We start from the raw sequence: 11061 nt of genomic DNA, 5'->3' as shown, positions 1-11061 counted from the left end.
AATAAAGTCTCTAAAATGCCCCTTGAACCAATCCCAAACTTGAGGGTATTATGGTCTTTTCACAAATTCTAATATTTAATATTATGGTAAATCAAAAATTACACATAATAAGATAAAATAATTTCAAGCATATTATTATTACTATTATGCTCATAATAGTAATAATAATTACTATTATAATTTTTAAATAAATAAAATAACTTAACCCGAGCCATTATTTATTCACTTGACATTATTCTCATGTTGTGATTCCACAAAAACTCAAACATGAGAAGCCATGAATTTTATTTCCATTGGAAGTCATACATATCCAATAATCCATCAAAGGAAAAGAAAAAAAAAAAATGACAAGGATGCACACAATGGGAAAATTACGAAATTGCCCTTCCGGGAAAACGGATATTACAAAGAACGCTTTAAGAGAAACTCTGATACACAATGGATAGGTAAAATGGCAGGTATTAAGGATTACACCCTTTCTCATGCATATATCTTTTGCTACCTTTTTTCCATGCATTCTTCCTTAACTTCTGATAAGCTCCATGGTTATTAATATATATATATATATATATACATTGTTTTCGATCTCCTTTTATTAATATTCCTAATTAGTAGCTTAGGTAGTTTGAACGGTTGTATATCTCTAATTCATTTTTTTTTCTTCCAGAAAACGCTAGTTTGGTCTCCGTGTTTCTTCCGAATATTTCTCTATCGGTTCTTATGGATTAAAATAGTATTGTAGATTTGATTATGGTCAAATATAATTTTTATTTCTTTGTTCCTTGACAATTTTCTCCACTTAAACTCTTCGCATCACCAACGACTCACTAATTGATCTTATAATTGAAAATATTATTTTGTATTTAACAAAAGAAGTCATAGATCTTTTTTTTTATTACATTAGATGTCCGAATGATTATTATTAATATTTTTTATTTGCTTTTATCTTAAAAAAACTGTGCATGTGACTAATGTAATTAATTTTAATATTGAAAATATCCATAATTTTATTTTAATGGAACCTTCAATGGTGCACTTGAAGATTGTTTTAGGAGTGAGCCTGATAGATTGACTCAATGGAGGAATGCTTTAATATCTGCAGCTAATCTTTCTGGCTGGGATGCACCCACAACAAGGTACCTTTTTTTTTTATTATTATTTGTTTATCTTAGTTATTATAAAGATCAAAATGTTATAACAATTTTCTCTTTATAAAATAGAGCAATTAATAATAAAATTTCCTCAAAAATCGAAAGCCAATAGTTTAACTAAGTACTACAAAAGCATCATAAAGTAGTAGACCCCTGTTATCTAGAATGTTATTGAATATAATAGGAAGAACATAGAACATTCTAGAAAGTTTTTGAAAAAAATCAGAACTAGCTAGACAATATATAGAGAGTTCTAAAATCATTTAAAAAAATGTAGCAAAGTGTGTTTAAAAGAGTGCCCCAAAAGTGTGAGTCTAAGTGAAATCTGGTATACATGTATCTAAAAAAAGTGAGAGAAATTATTAAGTAAGTGCTCTAAAACCAAGTGTGTAAGTCTCTAAAACTGTATATTGTATTCAAGTCTTGATATAATTACTTTTGCAATAATAAAGTAATTACGTTTTCACATGTTGTGGTGTTCAATAGACCTTTAGTTGATGTTCAACTTGTAATTTCTAAGGAAGAAACTTATTTATTCAAATCCTTCATAATATTCTCTAATTCGTTGTTATGTATAATTAACACAAAGTTTTAATCATATATATATATATATATATACGTATTATGTAAACATTTTAAAAATGCAAGAGAAACATTGAGATTGCTTCTCTCACCTAGCTAGCATAATAATATGACGTAGATTATATATATGTAGTGGTCTAATTCAATCTTATTTGTTTTTGCACTACAACAAAATAGATGTTTTATGACTTTAATTGAGAGACATTGGAAGTCTACAATGTCTCCCACTTAGTGAGACGTTGTTGCTAGGGTCATTGTAGGTATATATCTCACGTCTCCCATTGGGAGACGTGGGAAGTCCCTAGGAGACATCCCACGTCTCCCATTGGGAGAGGTGAGTCACTTCCCACGTCTCCCAATGGGAGACATTGAAAGTCTCCCACATTTAAAAAAAAAAAAATTAAATAAATTTATAATTAATATTATTTTAATTTGATTTAATAATTAATTAAATTGAAATAATATTAATTTAAATTGAAATAATATTAATTTAAATTGAAATTATTTTAATTTTAATTGAAATTATTTTAATCTAAATTGAAATTAATTTAATAATTAATTAAATTGAAATAATATTAATTTAAATTGAAAGAAAAAAATATATTTATTAGATATATACAAGAAATACAATATTTGTTAAAAATATTCAAAATGAACAAATATTGCATTGTGTATGAAGAAAGAGTTAAAAAATAAAAAAAAAACCTATCAACGGTGTCGGTAACTTTGGATTATCGGCAACATATATGTCGCCCATTCTTGTCGCAACTCATCAATTTGTGCCTCTGTATATGATGTGCTTGTTAGCTGCAAGAAATATAAAGTAAAATATATTAATTAATTATTTGATTACATTTATAGTTTCAAAAATAATTTGTAAATTTTAATTAATAATACCGTTCTCAAGTAATGTCCGGGACTCGCATGTTCAATCAAGTAATGCCCGTTCTCAACTAATCGTTTATTATCCTAAATAATATCGGGCAGCATTTCCCCTATAATAGTGACCTAACCATCTGCATGTGAATAGCAAAACAAACAATTCAAACAACATACAATAAGTTTCTTCCTTATAGAATGCCTATATAAAATTAATTGTTTATTATCCTAGATAAAATCGGGCAGCATTTCCCCTATAATAGTGACCTAACCATCTACATGTGAATATCAAAACAAACAATTCAAACAACATACAATAAGTTTCTTCCTTATAGCTCCGCAGCACATAGTCAAATTTCTCAGAACCTACTTCACTAATACACACAAGTTCTCAACCTTCCGTTATCACCGCAGCACACAATTTTAATCTCAGAACCTACTTCACTATGGATGAATATTTAAGATATTCAAACTCTTCTAACATTTGTTTAATAATATTAAAAGTAGAAGTAAGAGAATATATATTTACCTCTTGCAATTAATAATTCAAAAGCTAGCAAAATTACTTCAAGTAGTAATCGAATTCGATATTAAATCAACAAACCAATATAAATAAATTAATAAATAATAAATAAAATATCACTAAATATCTAGCAATATATAACTTATTATTATAATTTTAGAAACTTAATTACCTCAAATGTGTGATTGATAGATATAGAAGTTTTGATGCAAAGTACTCTCTAAAATCTCACCACCAAAATAACAACCTACGAAATTAAATTAATTAATATGTTAAACATTACTAAACAAATATCACTAAATTCCTAATAAGTAATTGATTGGTAAACAAATAAAAAAAAACTCCATTGAGCCACTAATTATAACCTAAACAAAAAATCAATAAAAAACTTCATAACCTAAAATCTCAATAATCAACAAAAACATAAATTTTTTCATATATTTATATTTTAAAAATTATTTAATAAATTTATTTTAACATAATAACTATATATATATAACAAAATAGTTAGAATTTAAAAAAAAAAAGAAGTTTAAATATACATACAAAAATATATCTAAATGTCGAAATAAATAATGATAAAAATAAAAAAAAATCATGAACATATATATTATAATGAAATATATACAATGTGATAGGTTAAATTAAAAAAAAACTATGAAATCTTAAATCTATAAAAAACCTCCATGGAAAAACAAATAAATCTAACAATGTATAGAAAAAAATGCATAAAAATGTAAAACTAACACAAAATCATGTATATTACTCATCCTAATGCTAAACCTATGATTTTTTATCAAAATAATTAACTAAAATTCATAAAAATTAAAAAAAACTAACCTTGAAAACCCTAAAATCGCAGCCCCTTTCGTGCTCTCTGTTTGGTGTGCTCTCTCTGTTTGGTGTTATGAGGAAGAAGAAGACCCAAAATTCATTAAATGGCCAGGGGGACATCCAACGTCTCCCACTGGGAGACGTGGGACACGTGGCACGTCTCCCACTGGGAGACATTGAATGTATAGAGGGGTACATCCAACGTCTCCCATTGGGAGACGTGCCACGTGTCCCACGTCTCCCAGTGGGAGACGTTGGATGTACCCCTCTATACATTCAATGTCTCCCAGTGGGAGACGTGCCACATGTCCCACGTCTCCCAGTGGGAGACATTAGATGTCCCCTTGGCCACTTCTCAACCTATTTCCAACGTCTTCCACTATTTTTAATGTCTTCCAATTGTAGTCATTAATAAAAACTTTCAATGTCTTACACCATTAGACATTTAAAACCCCTGATAAGTTTTAATGTCTTACACCAATGGTGTAAGACATTGTAGGGAGTCATTGTATATCAAATTTGTTGTAGTGTTGGTTATATTATTCTAGGTGGGATGAGTCTGAATTAATTGAGAAAATCGTCAATGACATTTTGAAGAAATTGAATCATGTGACATCAAGTACAAATGTTTTGAATGGTCTAGTTGGAATGGAGAGACGAATTGAATATCTTGAATCATTGTTTCTCACCAATAAGTCATCATTAGATGCTCAGATTGTAGGAATTTTGGGGATTGGTGGCATGGGCAAGACAACTCTAGCACATGTCTTATTTACTCGAATTTACAATAAGTTTGAAGGTCATTGCTTTCTTGAAAATATTAGGGAAGAATGGCAAAACCCTAATAGGCTCAATTTGAAGAAAAAACTTTATGCTGAGTTATTGAAGGAAGACAATAATCAAGATATGGTAGTTGACCTGTTTGTGAAGGATAGACTTTGTCGTAAAAAGGTACTTGTTGTTCTTGACGATCTAGATGATGTAGAGCAATTTGAGTACTTAGTTGGAGATCGTGATTGGTTAAGCCATGGAAGTAGAGTGATTGTCACAACTAGAGATAAGCAATTGCTTAAGAATATTGGGATTGATTGGATCTACATGGCAGAGCAACTAGATGATGATGAGGCTCTTCAACTCTTTAGTTTGAATGCATTCAAAAGAGATTCTCCACCACAGAAATATATGGTGTTGACTGCGTTTTTAGCCAACGACGTGAGAACGTCAAATACGACGAACCTTCAAGAGAATATAAACGACAACAGACGGTATAAACAAGAAAAGTAAAGAACACATGAGATTTTTATAGTGGTTCAGCCCCGATTGTCGGTAATAGCCTAATCCACTTAGAGTTGTGATTTATAAATCTATACTCAAGATGAGATGGACTGAGCCAACTGAGTTTCTTCAGTACAGATTGTGAAAATACAAGAATTCTCTCTAATTTCAGCATTTTCTCTCTCTAGAATAGACATACCCAATTTTATCTCTCTAGAAAGAAGAAGCAGAAGTAGTCCCTTCTCATCCCATCAGCTCTCTATTTATAGAGATGGGATCCTCAACTGATATCCCCTTATAATAGGGATATTTTATTATATTTATTACATTTATATTACAAATAAACATTCAAAATTCAAAATGTAACAAATTCCCCATTTGTGGGAAGAATGAGAGATTCCCGCGCATGTTGTTGAAGTTGTGTCTGACTTAGGCTCCTCTAGCTAGTTGGTCCACCTCCTACTCACTACCCATGCAAGTGTTGGTTAAACATGCATGGTGGTAGGATATGCATGGTGGTAGGACATGCTTTGGGTGGGTTGAACGTGCATGGTTCTCCTCGAACATGTACTCTCCTCTAGCATGCCATGTTCCTCCTTGAACCAATCTCCTTGTCTTCTCCTCGGACCAAGGTGGTCCGAGGCAACTTCCTTGGCACCTCACCTTGAACGACATTGAGGCAACCTCACCTTGGACAACATTGAGGCAACCTCACCTTGGACAACATTGAGGCAACCTCACCTTGGACAACATTGAGGCAACCTCCTTTAGCATCTCCCAAACATGTCCGATCGAACATTGTATAGACTTTCCTTATGAAAGTCTAAGTCTCCATTCTCTTGCATGAGACTCCTCCTCCTTAGCTATTTACCTTGGGCACGTTTGAGCCAACACTTAGAAAACCTTGGGAGGCTTACCTCCTACACACCCTTGGGGTCTCCTAGGACCACACCCTCCTTGGGGTCTCCTAGGACCACCCTCTTAGCCCTCCTAGGAGGCACTCTCCTAGATGCATTCTCCTTAGCCTCCTAGGATGCATTCTCCAATTTTTGGGTATAACATATGGAGTTGTCAAAAAAAGTAATGAATTATGCTGTAGGCATGCCTTTGGCTCTTAAAGTTTTAGGTTCCCATTTGTATTCGAAGAGCGAAGAAGAGTGGAATAGTGCATTGAAATAGCTTAAAAAGTTTCCCAACAAAAAATTCAAAATATACTGAAGATAAGCTATGATGGTTTGGACGATAAAGAACAAGATATATTTCTTGATGTTGATGGTTTGGAGAAGGATTTTGTGGGAAGAATTTTGGATGATGATGGTATGTTTGCGGATGTGATCAGAGATCTCATCGACAGATGTCTCATAGTTGTTACATCTTTTGAGACACTGTGGATGCATGATTTGATACAAGAAATGGGAAGAGAAATTGTTCGTGGAGAATGCGTTAAAGATCCTGGAATGTGTAGCAGACTATGGATTACTGAAGATATATGTCATATGTTAAGGAAGAACAAAGTAAGTCCTAACTAGTACTGTATATACTAATAAATTAAAATTATCATTATAATGTGAAAATAATATGAGAAGGTTTCTTTCTTAATTTTCAGGGGAGCGAAAAAATTGAAGGAATATTCCTCAACATGTCTGAGATTAGAGAGAGTCATATCAAATTGGAGCCTAACGTCTTTAAAGAAATGTCCAATCTAAGGCTACTTCAAATATGTGGAATATCAAGAGAAATGGAGCAATGCAAACTTCAACTTCCTCAAGGTCTTGATACACTTCCGGATTCTCTTAGATATCTTCATTGGCTTCACTATCCTTTAAATTCTTTGCCGTCAACTTTTGTGCCACAATATCTCGTTGAACTCGACATGCCATCAAGCAAGTTGGAACAACTTCCTAACGAATTTGAGGTATGTATGCTTTGGGGATTTCACTTTAAACACATTTGTAAAGAGTACATTAAGTTATACTTGCCTTTTTCTTTTGTTACAGCTTCTTGAAAACTTAAAAGTTGTCAATCTTAGTTCTTCAAAGAATCTAATCCAAATCCCAGATATCTCTCGAGCTAATAATTTGAAGAGTCTATGCTTGAAAGATTGTGAGAGTTTGGTTGAAGTTCCTTCACAAAGATTTGAACAAGCTCTTGATTACAAGTGTTTTACAAAAGACAATTTTGTAGGACAAATACTATACACCGGCTATGGTATTGAAGACAATTATGTGAGGCCGGGAGAAAATGATCATAAACCATCTTGGTGGGAATCCTATGAAGCCATTGACTACTTTCTTAATCTCAGTGGTTGCTCTACTCTTAAAGTTCTTTCTGAGGTGTCTGGGAGTATTAAATACATTTGTCTGCGTTCCACAGCCATAGAAGACCTACACTCTTCAATTTGGTCTCTTGTTAATCTTTCTCTTCTGGACCTTAGCAATTGTAAATGCCTTAAGAATCTTCCAAGTGGAATTGGTCAGTTAGAGTCCCTAAATCATCTCTATTTAGATGGTTGCTCATCTTTCAAAAGCTTTCCAGAGCATCTTCCGAAGAACATTAGAACATTAGACTTTAGTGGAACAAAGATAAAACAAGTGCCTTCATCAGCCTTTGAAAATCTAACTAGTCTTGAGGATCTATGTCTAAAGAACTGCATAGAGCTTGAAACCCTCCCAACGAGCATTTGTAAGTTGAGCTCTCTTGTGAGTCTCGACCTATCTGATTGCTCAAATTTTAAAAGCTTCCCAAAAATCTTAGAGCCAATGGGAAGTTTGAAAAAGCTTTATCTAGATCGAACAGGAATCACAAAGTTACACTTGTCAATCGAAAATATTACTGGGCTTCAATGGCTGATTTTAAGGGAGTGCAAGAATCTAGAGTTTATTCCAAACAACATCTACAATATGAGCCATCTTAAAGTGTTATGCCTTTCTAGATGCTCAAAACTTGTTGCTTTGCCTGCTGTGACGAACGATTTCCAATTTAAGATTGAAGTGGATCTTAGCTATAACAACATAGCTAATGTCCCTAGTTGGAACCTTGGTTTATCTTCCTTACCATTGATGGAATTCGAACCAGGTGGATCAATGATTGATAGAAGACCAGTGAGTATTGAACGACTTTCTAATATGCTTTTATATTTGTTAGAAACTTGTGACAATAACCAAACTTTCACATCACTTGATTTTGATGTCACGTCATGTCGATGCTTCATCTCATCTGGTAGAAAAAGCCCATACCAGTATTGTGGTTGCTCAAGATGGAATGTTGTCAAATATAAAAATCTGGTGATACATTTTTGGGTTTCTCTTTTCAAACAAGCAGCTTATTTTGGCCTAAAACCAAAGGTATGCATGTGTCTTTCTAGTTTCAGTATATATAGATTAAAATCTAACTTATGTTATTTCACAAATGATATAATAATAATTATTATTATTACAATTTTTTCTGTTGCAGAAAAACTTTTTCCCCAGAATGAATTTATGTTGTCCAGGAAATGAACTTCTGGAAATTTTTTGGATCAGTCTGAAGGATCTTCAATTGATGTTAATCTTTCTCCAATTTCCTATAATTCCAACTTCATAGGTTTTGTCTTTTGCGTTGTCATTGAATTTCAGCACTACTGTTTTGATATTAACCGTTTGAATTTTCAATGCGAATACCATTTCAAAACCAAAAATGGGGAAAGCAACAAACGTAATTGGAGTCTTCATCTGCCAGAGAACACTAGCAGATTTTCAGAAGTTGGAATTCTCAATTCAGATCACATGTTTATGGGGTTTATTAACGAGGAGTACGATGAGAACTTTGGTGCAAATCCGATATTTCAGGTGTCGTTTAAGTTTCACCTTGAACAACATGATTGGGAAGAACTTGTTAACGTTGGCAAGTGCAAAGTGAATAAGTGTGGAATTCAGAGGCAACTACAAGTGGAAGTGAAAGTGAGACCATGGACTTTGGCACAGAGTACAATATCAACTTCGATAATTATAATCATGATGTAACTTATTATAGAACAAAACAATTTACAGTTTCAGCAGGTAATAGCAAACTCTCTATTCCATTATCAGAACTCTTGTAGCTAGTCTTATGATATCAATAGTATTTGTGAAGATTATAATGCTTTTTAAGTGTTTCTTGTGATGAGTTTGAGAGACTTGGTGAGGAACCAGGATGGTGACTTCTATTCAATTTTACTATATGTGTATCATCTTGTCTGTGACTTCTATTCAATTTTTGTCTGTGTTATAATATTCTCTGTTCATGAATTTAACTACTTTATCAAATCTTGCATTTTGTTTGGAGCAAAAAGTAAACACCTAAATCACATCTTTCCAGTTGATCTCTTGATCTGCAGACTGTTTCATAGCTCTAATATTTTTTATTTGAAGGTATTGCTTAGCTTATATATGTTGTCCCACTTAGCCATTAACATACTTTGAACAATTATATGCTGAGGAGAATTTTAAAACACTTAAACGTGAAAACACGATAGAATTATTGGATGAATTCATCAATTGAAAATACGGTATTTTCATCACTGAAAAATTAATACATATACTTACTGTAATAACACTAATATTAAAATGAAAATAATTAATTTCCAGATAGTATTGTTAATAACACTAATTGGGTGTTATTAACAATTGGGTACTATATAAGTATTTATGTCACAAATTTGAAAAATTTGCTGCTAATGTACCTTTTGACACACTTGACATCCTAAAAATCAACATCTCCACCAAAAAATAATGAGAGATATTTTTGCACCAAATTTTTTACTTAAACATTTATATTATACTCTATATATGTCACTACAAAAAATTTTAGTTTTAGTCACAATAAAATCTGTGTCTACAAATAAAAAAATTGTGACTAAAGAAAAATCATCTTACTTATGTCATCACTAAAAAATTCGTGCCTAAAAGTATTAGTCACAAAAATCATAATTTTTTGTCACCAAATGTATTTTTAGTCGTAATAAACTTTATCACTAAAAATAATAAATTAAGACTAAAACTATATTAGTGACAACTTGAGATAAAATATGGTTTTTTAGTCACAAATAATTTTTTGTTACGACTAAAACTATTATTTAGTCACACAAAATATATATTATGATTAAAAAGTTATCACTAAAAAGTATCATTATAGTGTGTTGTAAAAATGCCAACAAAAAAACATATAATACATACATTACATAAGAAGACAAAAAATGAAAAAGGACAAAAGAAGAAAATAGAAAAGAAAAAAAAGTCAAAGCCACAAAGTAGTGTAACTTGTCATATTGATTCTTCTATATATTATAGTCCATCATGACACATTACTTCTAACATAATTAATAGGAATTTATTAGGAGCACATTGTCATATCAATGTGATACACACAAAATGAGACATAGAATATAGTCTAGCGAACTTAAGCTCTGAAATGAATGTGATCTTCTACACCAAATTAAGGAACAAGCTATAAAGTCAGCAGAAAAGAAAAGTATTTGCAAAATATGTATATCTTCATCTTAGAAATTAATTAAAAAATGATTTAAAATACTTAAAAAAAAAAATTTATTAATTTAAAATATAATTTGTTTTTAAGAGAGTGAAGGAAAACTATAAGTTTGATAATGTGGGGCGGATATGGCTCCTTATTTATACCACTGTTCACACGTCACACACATTATTTATACCTAACAAATAATAAATAAATATTTATTTATATTTGTATATATATATAATATAATATGAGAGATCCATGGAGTGATCAAAGTTAACATCTTTCGTATACGATCGAGAATGAGATTACTCTCTCAATCCTTTTACC

At 31.7% G+C, this 11061-nt stretch overlaps 1 pseudogene; it reads left to right on the top strand.

Moving 5' to 3' along the window:
• Nucleotides 1–9151, top strand: part of LOC133783650 (disease resistance-like protein DSC1) — a 30443-nt pseudogene extending 21292 nt beyond the window's left edge.
• Nucleotides 9152–11061: the final 1910 nt, after the last annotated feature.

This window comes from Humulus lupulus, chromosome 6, assembly GCF_963169125.1.
Source record: "Humulus lupulus chromosome 6, drHumLupu1.1, whole genome shotgun sequence".
Lineage (NCBI taxonomy): Eukaryota > Viridiplantae > Streptophyta > Magnoliopsida > Rosales > Cannabaceae > Humulus > Humulus lupulus.
The sequence above is the reverse complement of the archived record's forward strand: the minus strand, read 5'-3'. Positions and strand labels throughout refer to the sequence as shown.